The sequence below is a fragment of the Echinops telfairi genome, unplaced genomic scaffold (genome assembly GCF_000313985.2).
Source record: "Echinops telfairi isolate 266 unplaced genomic scaffold, ASM31398v2 ScPeMD7_31;HRSCAF=116, whole genome shotgun sequence".
Classification (NCBI taxonomy): Eukaryota; Metazoa; Chordata; class Mammalia; order Afrosoricida; family Tenrecidae; genus Echinops; species Echinops telfairi.
Window position 1 is genome coordinate 41,097,215 of NW_022103928.1, and position 9,545 is coordinate 41,106,759.

The 9,545-nt window shown below is 43.5% G+C and overlaps 1 pseudogene; it reads left to right on the top strand.

The window, feature by feature from the left end:
- Nucleotides 1-4,203: 4,203 nt before the first annotated feature.
- LOC101653229 lies at nucleotides 4,204-9,315 on the top strand (annotated as a pseudogene).
- The last annotated feature ends 230 nt before the right edge of the window (nucleotides 9,316-9,545 follow it).

The following is a 9,545-nucleotide window of genomic DNA, read 5'->3' on the forward strand; positions in this document are numbered from 1 at the left end:
CGTTATCAGAGAAGCAGGTATACTGAGAATGACCCGTGTTATCAGAGAAGCAGGTATACTGAGAGTGACCCGTGTTATCAGAGAAGCAGGTATACACACTACTGTTAGATGGAGTGGTGTGAGTTCAAGTTGATTGATTGTGGTTTAGGGTTTTTGCATTTTTATCGAGTTTCTTTCTGGTTGTTCCAGCTTTTGTTAGAAGTGGTGTGTTACAATTGATGTACGTATGGATCGTGATAAGAGCTATACGAGCCTCCAATAAAATGATAAGAAAAAAAGAAGTGGCGTGATAAAATTTCCTATTCTAATTGTGGAGTTGTCTAGTTCTGTTTTCTTTCTTTCTTTTTTTTTAAAGTTTGCTTTTGTTTTGTTTTTTGGACTTAAGCAAAAATGTCAAAATGTGAAGCTTTAAAAAAAAATCATTTTATTGGGGGCTCCTAGTTCTCTTTTCAATGCAGTTAAAATATGCTGTATTTATTTTGGAGCTCTGCTATCAGCTAAATAAATATTTATTACATTTATATCCTTTGGGTGAATTATACAAAGGTAAATAAGGAAGTGTTACAGCTAAATTCCCAAGTCATATACGCACAGGCTTGTTTAAACACGCTTCTGCAATCTGTTTGGATCGATGCAAATGAGTACTTTCTCAGTAATATACTTGTCCTGATCGCATCTGGATGCTTTTATTTTATTTTATTTATTTAAAAAATCATTTTATTGGGGGCTCGTACAACTCTTATCACAATCTATACATCCATATTGCGACAAGCACTTTTGTACATTTGTTGCCATCATCATTCTCAAAACATTTGCTTTCTACTTGAGCCCTTGGTATCAGCTCCTCTTTTTCCCCTCTCTACCACCCTTCCTCCCTCACAAATCTGTGATAATTTATAAATTTTTTTTTCATGTCTTACACTGTCAGTTAGAATGGATGTCTCCCTTCACCCACTTTTCTGTTGTCCATCCCCCAGGGAGAGGGTGATATGTCAATCGTGATTGGTTCCCCTTAACTCCTCCCTCCTTCCCCTTCCATTCCAGGTATCGCTACTCTCATTATTGGTCCTGAGGGATTTATCTGTCCTGGATTCTGTGTGTCGAGAGCTCTTATCTGTATCAGTGTACATTCTCTGGTCTAGCCAGACTTGTAAGATAGAATTGCAGTCATGATAGTGGGGGGAGGATGCATTAAAGGACTAGAGGAATGTTGTGTGTTTCATCGGTGTATACTGAGCCCTAATTGATTCATCCCTTCTTTGGGACCCTTCTGTGAGGGGATATCCTATCGTCTACAGGTGGGTTTGGGGTCTCTGCTCCAACCCTGCTAGTTCTCAACAATGTTTTTGTTTTGTTTTGGGTCTTCTGGTGCCTGTTACCTGATTCTGTGTATACCTCATGATTGCACAGGCTGGTGTGCTTCTTCTGTGTGGGTTTGTTGCTTCTCTGCTAGATGGCTACTTGTTTATCTTTATTCTTGTTTGGAATGTGTCTTTCAAAGTATCTGATCTGCAATCTCCTCTGGCTGGACTTTGGAGAGCAACATACAGAGAAAACAACACTGTTGACCATGGTCTTAGAGCAGGGCACAGCTGTGCGCTCCTGGTTTTGGATGTAACACAGGAAACAAATTCGTTGCTAACCAGTGCATCTGTGACTCTTGTTTATGATGGCAATTACCGAGCCATTTTGAAACAATTCAAAGCCTTGTTTCCCCTACAATAGCCAGAAGGAGCTTTTAAACATAAGTCAGGTAGAGCATGCATGGCACCTCCCTATATTAAACCCTCTCTTGGCCTCCCACTACACCTAAAATAAACTCCAACCCCCTTTCCAGGCCAGATCCATAATTATCCCAGGGTCAAGAGTGCTTTGGCATTTGTGTTTTCTTTTGCCTCAAAACATTTCTCTTAGTTTTTTTTTTTCATTTCTCTTAGTTTTAAAAGGTTTATTATCATTGTATGTAGTTTAGCTCAAATAATCATTTTCTCCAAGAGACCCCCCCTCCACACGCACCGTGTGCGTCAAACACACACATCTCTCTCTTGCTGCCAAGTTGGCCTCAACTCAGTGTGATCTGATGCATAAGAGAACAAAACCCTGTCTTGGCCGCCATTATTCCTAGGATGGCTTGGGAATGGGGTTGCTGTCATCCATAGGGTTTTTATTGGCATATTTTTCAAAGCCCATCGTCAGACCTTTCTTCCTAGTCTGTCTTAGCTGAAACCAGCATCATAGGAATATGTAACCCCTCACTCACACACAGGCGGTGGCTGAGCATGAAGTAAATGGGCCAGAAATCAAACCTGAATCTCCTGAAAGGAGAAAGAGGATTCTTCCACTGAACCACTAATGCAATGCCCCATCTCTGTTCCCTTACTCTGCGTTATATTTCTTTTGTATCGCTTATTTCAGTCCACAATTGACATTGTATATTTTGTACTATTTAATTTTATGTGGGCTTACTTCTCTAATGAATGTAAACTCAGTTATGGCAAGGGTGTTGTCTTATTCACTATTATGTTCTTAGTAGTGAGAAAAATAGTTGGTTCAGAGGAGGCCTATAATGTATACGTGGTGAAATCAGGTACTGTGTCCATCATCCCACGGCTAGGGCTCCAAGGTCAGGAGCTTGAAACACACCCTTTGTTCCTGCATCTACTCTATGTTCAATGAATGCTTGTTAAATGCATAAACGAGCATACAAATAACATCATTAGCTATTTTAATTACTAATTGAGGTTTTTCCAAAGCGAAATCTTTTAAGCCTAATTCTTCTTTGTCCAAGTCACAACTTTTGACTTTACATTTATGTGCTTTCTTACAGCTTATAATCATGATGAGCTTTTAAGTTTTAAGAGCACCGGAGGTCTCCAAAGTCTAGTAAATGTCTTTCAAGCGTCACATGGAAATGATCCATATTTTTTGGGGGTGGGGGGCAGCTGATGCACGGTGGCGTTGAGATTTGCAGGCTCATCTGCTACCTACTAAGAAAGAAACAGCGTGCCAACATACCCTCTCCTTCAGTATGCTTTCTGGAGCAGGGGTGCTATTAGGAGTTCTTGAGCTGAAGTGTGAGAGAGAGGACTTTCTAGGCAAAAGGCTCAGCAGACACTGGGGCAGTGAGATTGGGAGGGAAGGCCTATTCAGGACTTGCAGAGTAGTTCAGAGAGTTTGAGTAGCAGAATGGGAGGCAGAAGCAGGGCTGGGAAACACTCTTTAGATTATGCTAAGCATTTAGTTTTGACCCTGAAGACATGAGAAGCTGTAGAGGGCTTTTAAAGAGTCAATTGTAGGAGCCCTGGTTGTGTAGTGGTTATAAATTGGGCTGTTAACCACAAGGTCAGAAGTTTGAAACCACTGGCTGCTCCATGGGAGAATGATGAGGTTTTCTACTCTCATGAGCAGTTAGTCTGGGAAACCCATATAGGCAGTTCCACATGCCCTATCAGGTAGCTATGAGTCAGAATCAACTTGGGTGTGTGTTTGGTTTTTTGAGTTTTTATTGTAGAATATGTAGAGTTTAGATAGTTCATCTCAATGTCTGTGTGGCAAATAAGATTACAGGAGTCCAGAAAGGCAACTGGAAAGCTGTTAAAAGATTTGGTGAGGAATAGTGAAAGACATGAAATAATAATAATAATTTATAAATTGCAAAGGGTACAGGAGGGAGGGGGAACAGGGAGGGAGGGGAAAATGAGGAGCTGATACCAAGGGCTCAAGTAGAAAGCAAATGTTTTGAGAATGATGATGGCAACAAATGTACAAATATGCTTGACACAATTGATGTATGTATGGATTGTGATGAGAGTTGTATGAGCCCCAACGTCAGAAGAAAGTCCTGGTGATCCACTTCAGATAAATGAGTAATTAAAACTCCTGTAGATCACCGTTCTATTCTGATATACTGTATATGGGGTTACATGAGGTAGAATAGACTCTTTAGTAGCTAGTACTGGCAACGATAAGCCAGAAATGATGAGAACTCCATTCAGGAAGTGGATGAAATGCTGTGGCTGCCTCTGCATGGATGAGCAAGGAGGATGAGTATGGGATAGGCGTCTAATTTTTGGCTCAAGCAACAAGGAGGACCAATTACTGTGGTTTGGAATGTGGAGAGGAGCAATACGGCGGGGGGTGGGGGCTGTAAAGAGGATGAAGCCAACTTTTGATGGGCTAAGTGTCTGGTCTCTATGGGGTAGGATGCGGAAGGCTGAAGCTTGGGATAATGGTATGAAGAGAAGATTTAACGGTGAAGAGAAAGCCACAAAGAAGGTTGGTACAGACCTCTTTTACGTACCACCTGAGAGTCTTTGGCTTCACTTGCTTCCCTGACTCCTGGCACTTGTTTTCCATTGGACACCATTGGGGTGGACAAGGCTGTGTGTACTCGCTGTCTGGGCATAAGGTGTGTACGGCTTAACAGTATCCTGTCTGAGGCCCATATGGTGCACTTCTCCCTCGGACTGTCCCTTGCTGAAGTCCCAGGGTACCACATATGGAGCCCACACAAATGTGACCTGGAAGTGTGGGCTGTGACTATCCATGGAACAAACCTTTGGGCAGCACAGCAGCAACTCCCGCCTTCCTCCTCTTGGATGGACTATTTTGAGGGGTTCATGTGAACTCTTGGTCCATGAGATTGAACAATGTTTGCATTTACCACTGGGCAGTGGCAGTATGGTTACAACACTCCCTGGCATACTTTCTCCACCCCCGCCCTTTGCCTCTTTCCCCTCTCTCTTGCTTCAGGGGATTGTGCTCCCTAATTAAGCAGTAGAACAAATATCTTTGTCTCAGGATTCACTTTCGGGAAACACAGAAACAAAATCAGGGACCAGAAAAGAATAGAAACGAAACGAACAAACGACACAAACCAGGAGAGCCTTAGGTCAGGGAAGAGGCATTCCTAAAATGAGGTGTCATCAGCATTGCTACGAGTGACTGAGAAGACCGGTTAGAGAAAGGTTTAGTGGCATCCTGGCTTGTTTGGCAATGTGATGGCGGGCAGCTGGTGCTGGTAAACAAATCTAGACGTGCACTGGCAGGGGACGCACAAGGCAAGTGAGAAAGTAGCCTGGCTGCAAAGAGAAGAGGGGAACATGGTAGAGGGGACATCATTGTAAGGGTTTTTGGGGCGCGAAGCGGAATTAAAGATCCACAATAACTCACGTATTGAGCTAATGAAACCGCGCGAGGGGAATTTCTGGCTGCGTTTTTATATCCCCTGGTGGCAGGCACAGCTTCACACAGGGACTTCAAAGGGAAGCGCTCATTAATTTTATCTATAGGTCCGGGATGGGGGGAATAAACACATCTTCAAGGGATGCAGGGAAGTGGTCGTTAATCTTATCTATAGGTACCGGGGCAGGTGAAGTAAACATATCTTCAAAGAACATTCTTTCTCGGGGATATCTGGTTCTCAGAACTGGTGATTTTCGGGGAGGGGAGGTCGATGTGAGGGAGGCCCATGAGAGGTGAGTTCTGAGAACCAAGAAGGTGCCGGATTCAAAATGGAGTCCCTTGTGCCAAGACCAGGCAATCATTTCCAGTTTAAGATTTCTTTTATTTCTCCCCCATGAGCCGAGAGTCTTGGGAACCTTTATTTTCTCATTAACAATAATGAGAGAGGAAGAGGTTGAGGTTGATAAAGACAGAGGATCAATGCATCAAGATCCTGAAGACTGGCAGAAGTAGAGGGGGTAAATTATTTTTAGGGGAAGGGGGAGCTCTGAAGAGGAGGGACATGGGCCCTTGTGCTTTGAAGATGAGAAGGAAGGCGGTTAAAATGACACTAAATCCCCAAACCCCAAACTCACTTCTATCTTGATTCTTTCTCATAGTGACCCCAGAGGATACACTAGATTCATGAGAGTCTAAATCTTCACAGAGTAGAAAACCTCACCTTTCTCCTGCAGAGCAACAAGTGATTTTGAAATGCTGACCTTGTGATTAGCAGATGATTAGCAGTGTGTAATCTACTCCACCACCAGGGCCCAGGTGTAGAGGTGTGTACACACGTGTGTGTACTTGTGTGTACAGTTGTCGGTGTGAGTGTGTAGATGGAAGAGTGTGTGATTCTGAATCTGGGAGTGAATGTGGGATAGAGTGTGTGTGCGTGTGCGTGTGAGTATGAGTGTGTCTACAGAGAGTGTGGATGTGGGTGAGGTGTGAGGGAGCTTTAAGAGCCCAAAAGCTGAATTTAATTCTATTCTTGTTGGATTCTGAGAAGAAAAAAATCTCTGCTATTGAATGAGGTGGGAATTGTGAGGTAGGAGACTAGGCGATGGAAGGAAATCTGGAAAAGCCTAGCAGGAGAAGGGGAAACTGAGCCGACACACAGAGGGAATGAATGGTGGTAACCGTGAGGGGCCAGCTGGGATGGAGGCCTAACATTGTAGCAGCAACTAGCCACAGGGGTCCTCAAACTTTTTAAACAGGGGCCCAGTTCACTGTTCCTCAGACCTGTTGGAGGGCCGGACTATAGTTTAAAAAAATTATGAAGAAATTCCTATGCACACTGCACATATCTTATTTTGAACTAAAAAAACAAACGGGGGGAAAACAGCTGGCGGGATGAATAAATGTCCTCGGAGGGCCCCATGTGGCCCGCGGGCCGTAGTTTGAGGACCGCTGGGAGAGTTGTAATTTTCATTAAGAGCTTTGCTCAGGGTAAAATACCGCCAGATTCCAGCATGTTCTGTAAAGACAAGTTGATTAAGCCTTAAACAGGACAAAGATAAAACAACCATACTCATCCCAGGTAAGAAAACCGTCAGCACGCACACAGTACAGAGCTAACTGGAGCCGCTGGCTCATAGTCATGGCGCTCATACACACAGTAGAGAGCGAAGAATCATCGCGCAATCACGGAGGGTAGTAGGTCCATCCTGCTGCAGGTGGACTACAGAACCAGAAAAGGTCAATGGTTATGATATGCACACAATGGAAGGGTAGCGAAGGTTATGAATTCACTCGAGGGTTTCCACATGGCCCTGGGTCACAGTCAGCAAGACCTGGACTTTCAATGTACATTAGCTAACATTCAGGAGGCCCTGCCCACGCAAGTTCCCCAGTCCTCTGCGCAATCCCGAGGGCCAACTATCCCAGCACGGGCTCAATGTCATCTACCCCGATTAATCACTCTGCCTGTGGCAAAATGCCCCTCCAGTTTTGCCTCCGACTTTTAAGCCTAGTTCTAGTGTTGATTTAATCATCAGAAAAACCTCAAGTGGCATCTGAACTCAAGCCAAGACTCTGAATGGAACTGGTGCTCTTACACACCTAGGGCTTTGAAACTTAAGCTATTAATCGAGTTCTCTGGAAAAGCAAGGGTAAGAAGGCAAACGTGTAGTTGTAACAAATGACCACTAACTGGGTGGCTTAAAGCAATCCGTGTAAGATACGAAAATAGTAATCATTTATCATTTACCAAGGGGTCACAAGGGTGGGGGTGGAGGTGGAGAGGAGCTTATACCAAGGGCTCAAGAGAAAGTAAATGTTTAGAAAAGAATGATGGTAACATATGTACAAATACGCTTGATACAACAGATATATGGATTGTTATAAGAGCTGTAAGAGCCCCCCAAAAAGTGATGTTTTCATTTTTAAAAAAGCAATATGAATTTATTCTCTCACAAATTCTGGAGGTATTGTAGGAACATGTTCTCTGTGAAGGTTCTAGAGAATACACAAAGTGGTGGGATTAAAATAATTTAAGAACAAATATGCCGCCCTGATGGCCATTTTAAGTAGAATTAAACGATATCCTGAAAGGTAGTGTATTATTTCACACAGCTAATACTTAAATAGGAACAATAAAAGAAGTATACAAGACTTAGATTATAAGAAGTATATAATGCTTAGATAATGTTATAAGAAAGAGTTTTAAAATATCAATGAAAAAATACTAATAATACCTGACAAAAACCAATACAACTGTTATTTAAAGAAATTTCCATATTGCTTCTTGATTGGTGTCCTCAGTTGCAATATTCTTCACTTTTATCTGAGCAGCATTGACTGTGTGACTTATCCTTAACCATCTTTTCCCTGTAGGACGAGGGTCCCATTCCTTTAGAGATACGCCAATTAGACAATAGTCACTGTGTTTGATATAATAGAAACAGGCTGCTTCTTTCCTCTTAACATATTATGTTCATCTTAAAAAAACAAACTTTTTGTTTCTGCTGAACTTACACTTGTTCTGACAATATTTTTGACTCTGTGAACGACTTTCAGCTGAAAAGAATAAACAGAGCAAGATCTTGAAAGTCATCCACAAAAACATTGTCAAGAAGTGCCGTGAGCCCTTCTTGGAGTTGGCAGAAGACAAGGAGAAGTATAAGAAATTTTAGGACGCCTTCTCCAAAAACCTGAAGCTTGGCATCCATGAGGACTCCACCAACCGGCGGCGCCTTTCTGAGTTGCTACGCTATCACACCTCCCAGTTTGGAGACGAGAAGACTTCCTATCAGAACATGGTTCCCGAAAGCAGGAGACCCAGAAGTCGATCTACCACATCACCGGTGAGAGTAAAGAGCAGGTGGCCAATTCTGCTTTTGTGGAGGGTGTGCGGAAGCGAGGCTTTGAGGTGGTCGAAATGACTGAGCCCCTCAATGAGTACTGTGTGCAACAGCTCAAGGAGTTTAATGGGAAGAATTTGGTCTCTGTGACCAAAGGGGGGCTGGAGCTTCCGGAGGATGAAGAAGAGAAAAACAAAATGGAGGAGAGCAAGGCCAAGCTCGAGAACCTGTGCAAGCTCATGAAAGAAATTTTGGATAAGAAGGTTGAGAAGGCGACAATCTCCAATTGACTTGTGTCTTCACCCTGCTGCATTGAGACTAGTACGTCCGGCTGGATGGCCAACATGGAGCGGATCAAGAAAGCCCAGGCTCTTTGGGACAGCTCCACAGTGGGCTACATGATGGAGATCAACCTGGACCATCCTATGGTGGAGACGCTGCAGCAGAAGGCCGAGGCTGACAAGAACGACAGAGCCGTCAAGGACCTGGTGCTGCTGCTGTTGAAACAGCACGGCTCTCCTCTGGCTTCTCCACTGAGGACCCTCAGACCCTCTCCTACCGCATCTACCGCACGATCAAGCTTGGCTTAGGCATTGATGAAGATAAGGTGACAGCCAAGGAGCCCAGCACTGCTGTTCCTGATGAGATTCCTCCCCTCGAGGGTGATGAAGATGTATCTCGCATGGAAGAAGTAGATTACGCCATTCTACTCTCAAACCTTGTGCCCTCTGTATCGTGTCCCCATGACTTGAGTGACCCTCACCCACCTGGGCTCTGCAGCTGCTGTTAACTAGTGATTATTTCCCCCTTCTGCTCTTATGTGCAAAGCAAGTCTAAGGTCCTTTCTTTGGGAATGAGGTTACATGTTGTGTATCCGTAAGGTTTCTTTTTGTTTATTTTGTTCTATTAAAGTATGCAAAATAAAGAAGATGCCATTAAAAAAAGAGAATAAACAGTGTCACCCTCTGGTTGTTTGGCACTCTTTCTCTTTCCATTATGTTTGTTTACTGAAGTAACAAA